This window comes from Aegilops tauschii, chromosome 2 (assembly GCF_002575655.3).
Source record: "Aegilops tauschii subsp. strangulata cultivar AL8/78 chromosome 2, Aet v6.0, whole genome shotgun sequence".
In the NCBI taxonomy this organism is placed as follows: Eukaryota; Viridiplantae; Streptophyta; class Magnoliopsida; order Poales; family Poaceae; genus Aegilops; species Aegilops tauschii.
Genome location: NC_053036.3, coordinates 536,273,250 through 536,281,263, shown reverse-complemented (window position 1 = coordinate 536,281,263; position 8,014 = coordinate 536,273,250). Strand labels below are relative to the sequence as shown.

Below are 8,014 nucleotides of genomic sequence, written 5' to 3'. Positions count from 1 at the left end.
CATGACAAGGAGGAAGCAGGTCACCCTCGGGGCTGAGGGTATGTACCAGTAGCTATGTGTTTGAACTCTCTCTCTCGTGTTCTTGATTTGGCACGATCTTGATGTATCGCGAGCTTTGCTATTATAGTTGAATTTTATGGTGCTTCTCCCCTCTACTCTCTTGTAATGGATTGAGTTTTCCCTTTGAAGTAATCTTATCAGATTGAGTCTTTAAAGATTTGAGAACACTTGATGTATGTCTTGCCGTGCGTATCTGTGGTGACAATGGGATATCACGTGACTCACTTGATGTATGTTTTGGTGATCAACTTGCGGGTTCCGCCCATGAACCTATGCATAGGGGTTGGCACACGTTTTCGTCGTGATTCTCCGGTAGAAACTTTGGGGCCCTCTTTGAGGTTCTATGTGTTGGTTGAATAGATGAATCTGAGATTGTGTGATGCATATCATATAATCATACTCACGGATACTTCAGGTGACATTAGGGTTTTCATTGATTTGTGTCTTAAGGTGTTATTCTAGTACGAACTCTAGGGTTGTTTGTGACACTTATAGGAACAGCCCAACGGATTGATTGAAAAGAATAACTTTGAGGTGGTTTCGTACCCTATCATAATCTCTTCGTTTATTCTCCGCTATTAGTGACTTTGGAGTGACCCTATGTTGCATGTTGAAGGATAGTTATATGATCCAATTATGTTATTATTGTTGAGAGAACTTGCACTAGTGAATATAAACCCTAGGCCTTGTTTCCTAGCATTGCATTACCGTTTACGCTCACTTTTATCATTAGTTACCTTGCTGTTTTTAATTTTCAGATTACAGAAACCTATATCTACTATCCATATTGCACTTGTATCACCATCTCTTCATCGAACTAGTGCACCTATACAATTACCATTGTATCGGGTGTGTTGGGGACACAAGAGACTCTTTGTTATTTGGTTGCAGGGTTGCTTGAGAGACCATCTTCATCCTACGCCTCCCACGGATTTATAAACCTTAGGTCATCCACTTGAGGAAAATTTGCTACTGTCCTACAAACCTCTGCACTTGGAGGCCCAACAACATCTACAAAAAGAAGGTTGCGTAGTAGACATCATACCCTCAAAAGGATCAAATAGCAACGCAAACGTCTCCTTCGCGAATGTTGGCGCGGCGACGAAACTCGGACCAGACGGTGGTTATGGTTGTCCTCTTGTCAGTTTCTAGCATGATGCGACATCTGGCAAGCAGACACCCATTTGCGAGCTTGACCATGAGTGTATCATTATGTGGATCAATGTAGTCCAGCAGGTTCTGTTCAGTATAGTGTACATGAAAATACTATTAGGAGAAAGCCAGTGAATTTCATATAGAGTCTTGTGTGATATGGAAGATAGAGTGTGTTTTTGAGGTTACCATGCGCTGGCCTAGCTTGGCAAATGTTTTATTGATTGTGCACACATAGTAGTTGATGCCTGGCTTTTTGCGCAAGAACATAGCAAAGAGAGCGCCTACGTGCCATTGATATAACTTAACCTCATTACCCCAGTAACAGTGATCATCAAGCTCTCCACAGTGCTGGATCCTGCCAGGTGTTCCTGGATTGAGTTGAATGAAGGTGAGAAGGAAGTTAGGTAGCATTTGCAACAGCTGTAAATATCATTGTTTGTTTGGGAAAAGAAATTTCAGTTATATAACACCGTAGGCTGGGGCTTAGGCATGAAGTCATATAAGTGAGCTAAAGATTATTTTTGAAAACCAGACAAGTTGAAGTTCTAAAACATAGCAGATGGTCAAATTGGTTCGTAAAATTGAGAAAGCAGAAACAATTTTTAAAAGATTGAGATCAGCACTGTCATTGGAAGCCATCAGACAGGCATGCTGAAAGTAATCAGTACAAAAGGATACAAAGATTGACTAAGGAAGAGTAGAACAGAGCAGTGTGATTGCAAAGTTTGTGAGACAGGGATGCTTAGAACAATCTGTATGAAAGGAAATAAAAAACGATGTAGCACACGTAGTGAATAGCTGAAGGTAGTAGACAAAGAAATACGCAGATGCATGCTGGATTATGATGCTACTAGTCTGCTGTTTCATATATAAAATATTAAAAGTAAGGTATGTGCTTACCGCGGATGATATACTCTGGATGCTCATCCTCTTCACTCTGTTCGTCGTATGATTATAATTTAGTGTTAGCATCGTGGCAGATTGTTAATCCACAGGACAACAACAAAGTTCTCAAGGTGTGTCTCACATTTAGCTTTGCTTGAAGATAACAAATCTGCATATGACCAGACTAAAATAGCAGCAAGCCCATCTAAGGCGGTGCCAGCGAGGTCGAACAGTGAGTTCTCTAAACAAAGAAGGGGACAATCCTTAGCGATCTGGAAACTTTTGAGTTCAAAAAGACATAGTAGTACAATAACATTTTGAGTTGAAGAAATCTTTAAATAAGGAAGACTTGCGATCTGAAACTTTTCAATTAAAAAAGACAGACATAGTAGTAGTACAGTAACATTTTGAGCTGAAGAAATCTTTAAATAAGGAAAACTTCCTTTAGTAATGTCCTTGTGTAAGAACCGCAAATAATAATTCCAAATGTTTATTATACTTTGAAGAAGGCAGCATCCATTATTAAAGCACGAAGATTTCAGAAAACTAAGCTTATAAGAATCTAATCTATCATTTGCAACATAGTAGTGGTACCTGAAATTTAGATGGACCGAGACATGAGCATTTCTCTTTTGCCGTTTACTACTATGATGAACATAACTGTGCCAAGATGACTCCATACAGAATCTGATATGATGTGGGAAGAAAGCTGACCAAGCTATTTCAGATCCTGTAAATTGAAGTCATGGTGTTCCATATCCTGCCTGCAGCCTGAACGATGCAAGGCAAATGAGTTAAATTATAATTAGACCGTCTAAGAAGTTAAATAGGAAAATGTGCAATGAGAATGTTGAGAAAACAAAGCCATCGCTTCATGTCCACAAATTCACAGGCCAACTGCACATCATAGGAAGTACTTTGTATTAAGGAAAAATGATAATTACTTCGATAGTTCAGTACACGCAGAATTTTACGGATAATTGCTCACATATCTAAATGTCATGTTTCTTGTGCTTTATACCTAGCTAAAATTCCTAGTGATGTTCTCTAGAACCAGGAACAAATCACTGATATCATGAATGGAGAGGAGAACTGAACCTAGGTACAAATCTATTTAGGGCCCTAACATCATACATACTCAAGGGGTCTTACTCCACCTTCATTGTGCAAGGTAGGCTATCATCACAGAGAAAACAAGCACCTAACTTTAGAAAGAGCTTAAAATTTTGCTCGATGCCACGTCTTGAAAACAAAGACTGGAGAATCCTATACAATGTAGCAGGAGCAGCTTCTCCACAAATGGACGACCAAATGTTTTAGATAGGGATGGTTGCGAGTGTCATTTGGAAGAAGTAATTGTGATTTAGTGCCAGTAACGTGATTATCTATTTATGCCATCTACCAGGAAAATCTAATTGAGTAATCAGGATAGAGCGCACAAAAATTATGAGGTTAGTACAGTCTGTTAACAGGAAAAAAAGATGACCTTAATCAGTTTCATTGCATTCAATTCTGAAGCCTAATACAAGTCTGTCAATTGTATATATACCACCATGGATAGTTATGCTCGACACTTATAAACCAAAAATCTGAAGTTAGTTCATGACACGTACTTGTCCCGTAAATAACACTCAGCAACAAAAGCTCCTGGAAAAAAATTGTATCACATTGATACGAAATTGCATTAATTAGTCGAGAAAGCCAGAAGTAGCGGATTGATTTATCCAAACAAAATCACTATTAGCAATAATGCAGGGTCCCTAAGAGAACCATGCAAGGCAACTTTAATGGCCCCTTGCTCATCTATCTATCTATGATAAAATAAGAACAACTTAGCATAGGCACAACTGCTTGTAAATAGATTGTTATGGCTAACAAAATGCTGAGGAAAAAGTGGTACATATTCCTCTCTCAAGGTCGTGTAGTCAATACATTACACATGCCAATGAGAACTATTTTATGCTCTGAACTCCAGTTACCAATCCCCTTATGCCTTTTTGTGAGAGACGAGTTTCAAAGTTGGTATCCTGGATGCTATGGCCACCTAAATTTCCATGGAAAGACAACGAAAATATGATATACAATTACAAAGTGGGGCTAAAAGTGAAATAGTTCGCCATATGAATCATCTAGTAGTCTTGATCAGATTTACCTAAGGGTGAGTCATCAGTAAGATAGGAGTTGCCAACAAGCACTAACACATAAACACTAATCAATGGAAGGTCAATAAGAACTGAAGACTCAAGAATATTCAATCACAATTCCATAGTTGCAAAAAACTGCAGACATCTGTGAACTCTATAAATGACTGATATTCACATCTATTGAAAAGAGATATCAACAGGGAAAGAGAAGCAAGCATCGGCCCTGCTAACTTCACCTCTCCACAATATCAGGCTGCAAAACTAAACTAAATGTAACAAGAAGGGTGACACCCGCAAGAACACAAGTACAGACAACTCATATGTTGACATTTATATTATCGTTGCTCCTGCTAGTCACTTCATCATCCACCTCATATCGTTGCTACAACTTATTTGGAGGCGCAATCGATCACCACAATTGGAAGTTTATATCTGTTTAGAAACAACAAGAACACCACCTCATATAATGGAAACCTACAGACCAGACAACCAAAATTACCATTAAGTAGTTAACATTAGAAGAAGCTAATCTCAATTGATTAAACCAAGAAGGCAGTTCCCTTTCTGCACAAAGTATCCGCCTGTTCCTCTGCATTCGAAATAGAAAATTGAGAACTCATCAATTTGGCAGGCAATAACTAATGACAACAAAATTGTAATAATTGTAGCAAAAGAGATAAACATGACCATGCAGAGGACGTTAGGCTAAAAGATAGAATGATATAAACCATGATAATAACAAAGATCATATAGAACAAGAAACTTCCATACAAGTCCAGTAGTGTAAATATTGTATCTATTGGAACTTCAATATCATTTTGTTCAAGGGAATACTCTCTTCTGTATCTGTAATCAAACACTAAAGTATTAAACTAAGGAATTGTAGCAAACCTTCTAGTCTTCTAATTAGCGGGGCTTACTGACAAAAGAGAATATTATGATTCCCCGTTTTATTAGACAAGAAGTAGAAGATCAATATGTGTATCACAACAGGAGAAAACATGCATTTCGTGACATCACTTGCATTCGACACCCTTTTCATTTCTAATTCCATTTAATAAATTTCCTTATGATTTTTTAACCATGAAATTGACATTGTTTGATAGTTGATCAGAGGAAGACCTATAGTATCATACTATCATAGAAACATCACATATAAGAAAATATAAACTGCTTTACAACTGCCTAATTTTTGCATTGAGAAAAGTATCAGAAGAAGCTAATCTCAATTGATTAAATCAAGGCAGGGTAATTTCTCACCATCCAAAGAAGCAATCGCAGAGATAGAATAATGACTGCGAGAAATTTGTGGCATGTGCTTCCTTCAGCTTTGTCAAATCAGAACATAGCCTCACTAAACATCCATTAGCTGCAGCATTTTCCCTTCTCCCTCACGAGAACATGAACAAGAAAGCACAAGCATCAATACTCACAAATCTGAACATTACCTACATCCCAACTATTTATCCTCGCCATCGATCCTTACCAGTGAGGATAAGGGAGTGGCGAGCTATACCTGGGTGGAGATGTGGGGCTGGCTGCCAGGCAGCACCGGATGTATCGCATCGGCATGGTCGGCTGCTTGTTGGTAGCATCCAGGCTCGTCGGCTTGCGCTTGGGTCCCGAACGCCCTCCTCGTCGATGTTGACAGGCGGCTGCTACACCAAATCTGAGAGAGACGGAAGTAGATGTGAGCGTAGTAGAGAGGAGGAGGAGGGGGAGATGAACTCAACGCTGCAGAGGAGGCACGGCCCGGCGTACCGCGTGCACCTCATGGCCATCGGGCACGGGAGGACCGTCCATTACGCGGTGGGCTGGGAACACGACGGAGACGAGCCGCCGGAGGCCTCGAGGCGCCAGAGCCTCGCCGGCGACGAAGGGGACGCCGCACCCGAAACCCTAGCCACGGCTGAGGATCGGGAGAGAGCGCGGGAGGCCTCCAGCGACTGATCTGAAAGGATGGGAGGAAGGAGCGGGGCCAGGGGAGGTCGTTGATGTGCCACCCGCCGCCGGGACTCGCCGGAATCGGCGGGCATGGGTGGTGGCGTTGTTTCCCACATTGATTCATATCGGAATACACGATGCCGTTGTTTCCCACAAGCCCCACCATGCAAAAGCGCCATAATTGGCTGATGGTCAGAGGGTGCCGCCGCCAAGTGTTCCACTTGTGCTAACGGAAAGCATGCAGCCCATGCACAGCATGCAAGAGCACGATCGAGCTGTACACACGTGTACGAGCCTTCGGCCACTTTTCGCTCAAACGATCCACTAACCCACAATCATCAACCATTGATCTGAATGCTGCGATTTGGCTCTGGCTCCGCTTCCAACGCCACTGTGTTCATTAACATGCAGTGCTTAGTTGAAACTAGTAAACGTGCACGTATTACCATGTAGTTTGTTTTATCATTCGTCCTAGAAAGAAAATATATCAATAAAATGAACAAAAGTATAAGCAAGGCAATAAAGTTGTTTAACAATTGTGAAAATAATCACAGCTTCATGTAAAATAAGATCACAAATTGCAAAAAGTAAAATAAGATCGCAACTTGCAAAAAATAACCTAAACTTGCCAAAATAATAAAGAATGTACACTTATCTTCTAGAACTTCTAGAAACTAAAGCTGCTTCAAGAATGTACAATACTGAACAAAAATTGTTTCTTTTAGAAACTAAAAGGATCTTCTAGAAACTAAAGGATCTTCAAGAATGTACGCTTGAGGTGTGCAACACTGAACAAAAGAGCCTACAAGAACTTGTAGTGTCTTTAGCACAAAAGAAGTTGTACATAAGCTGATACGAGGAGAAGAACTTGCTACGCCATTGTTTCGATGTCTTAAAGGCATCTGCGTATGGTCACTCCAGCTGCAATTACACTCCAATGCATAGACCAACACTGAAATCCCAAACCATTTTATAAATCTTGCATGTGACACCTCTGAGAGTTTCGGGAAAAGCAAAAGTTCAAATATTAGTTGCATTATTCATATTAAGACATTTGATGTACAATCATCTATTTGTTTGCATAGAAACCGATAAACAAACATCACTCCAGTTCAAAGTAGCAAGGCAGACAAAATAAATACTATGAAGACAAGAATGAATTTATGTAGTGCCACTTGAATGGGAGAATACATATTGCTAATAATAATATGCTTTGCCACTCCTCTCATGGAGAATGAATGAATTGCAACTGGTGAAACTTCCTTCCAGATGAATGAATAATTTATGACTTTCACCTCAAGACGATTCGCCTCTATCACAAGCAAATGAAAGACCAATGAACTGAAGATTGAAGGTGCCACAGACATAGAAGTTTGATATTTCTACTTCCAGTAAACTAAAGAAATTAAGTAATAAAGGAGATGCTAATGCCATGTGTGCACAACCAGCATATGAAAGACCAATGTAGCACAAGAGGGTATCTGCAGTTTTCATAGATAATCAGTGAACAAGAGGGCATAATTTCAGTTCGTAGCCAGCCTGCTATATAATTTATGCTAATTAGAAAGACACAACTCTTAATCCGTCTTCAATATTTCTGAAGCTAGAGAAAATTAGAACATATCTTCTCATTATAAATTCATTTTATAAGAAGACATTTTCATCACTATGCCGTGTTTGACAAAGTTCCCCTGCCCAAAGGTTAAAATTAGGGGGGAAATGCATTTCACGTGTCATGCTCTCTTGAAACACTATTTTTAGTACAATGTGTAAGGTGGATTATTGGCAAGCCCCTTTATAGAAATTTAATGGTGAATAAATCTGAA

The 8,014-nt window shown here is 39.8% G+C and overlaps 1 long non-coding RNA gene across 4 annotated transcripts; it reads right to left on the bottom strand.

The window, feature by feature from the left end:
- Positions 1–770: 770 nt before the first annotated feature.
- On the bottom strand, positions 771–6,291 carry LOC109782922 (uncharacterized). Of its 4 annotated transcripts, XR_012203223.1 has the most exons (10): positions 6,015–6,291; positions 5,761–5,913; positions 5,505–5,627; positions 4,744–4,833; positions 3,587–3,747; positions 2,695–2,871; positions 2,243–2,341; positions 2,116–2,152; positions 1,402–1,583; positions 771–1,299 (listed from the first exon to the last, which is right to left on the bottom strand). It is a non-coding gene; the product is annotated as an uncharacterized lncRNA (long non-coding RNA). The 4 variants fall into 4 exon arrangements; XR_006670548.2 differs by lacking the exon at positions 3,587–3,747 and having other exon boundaries at positions 5,505–5,630; XR_006670547.2 differs by lacking the exon at positions 3,587–3,747.
- Positions 6,292–8,014: the final 1,723 nt, after the last annotated feature.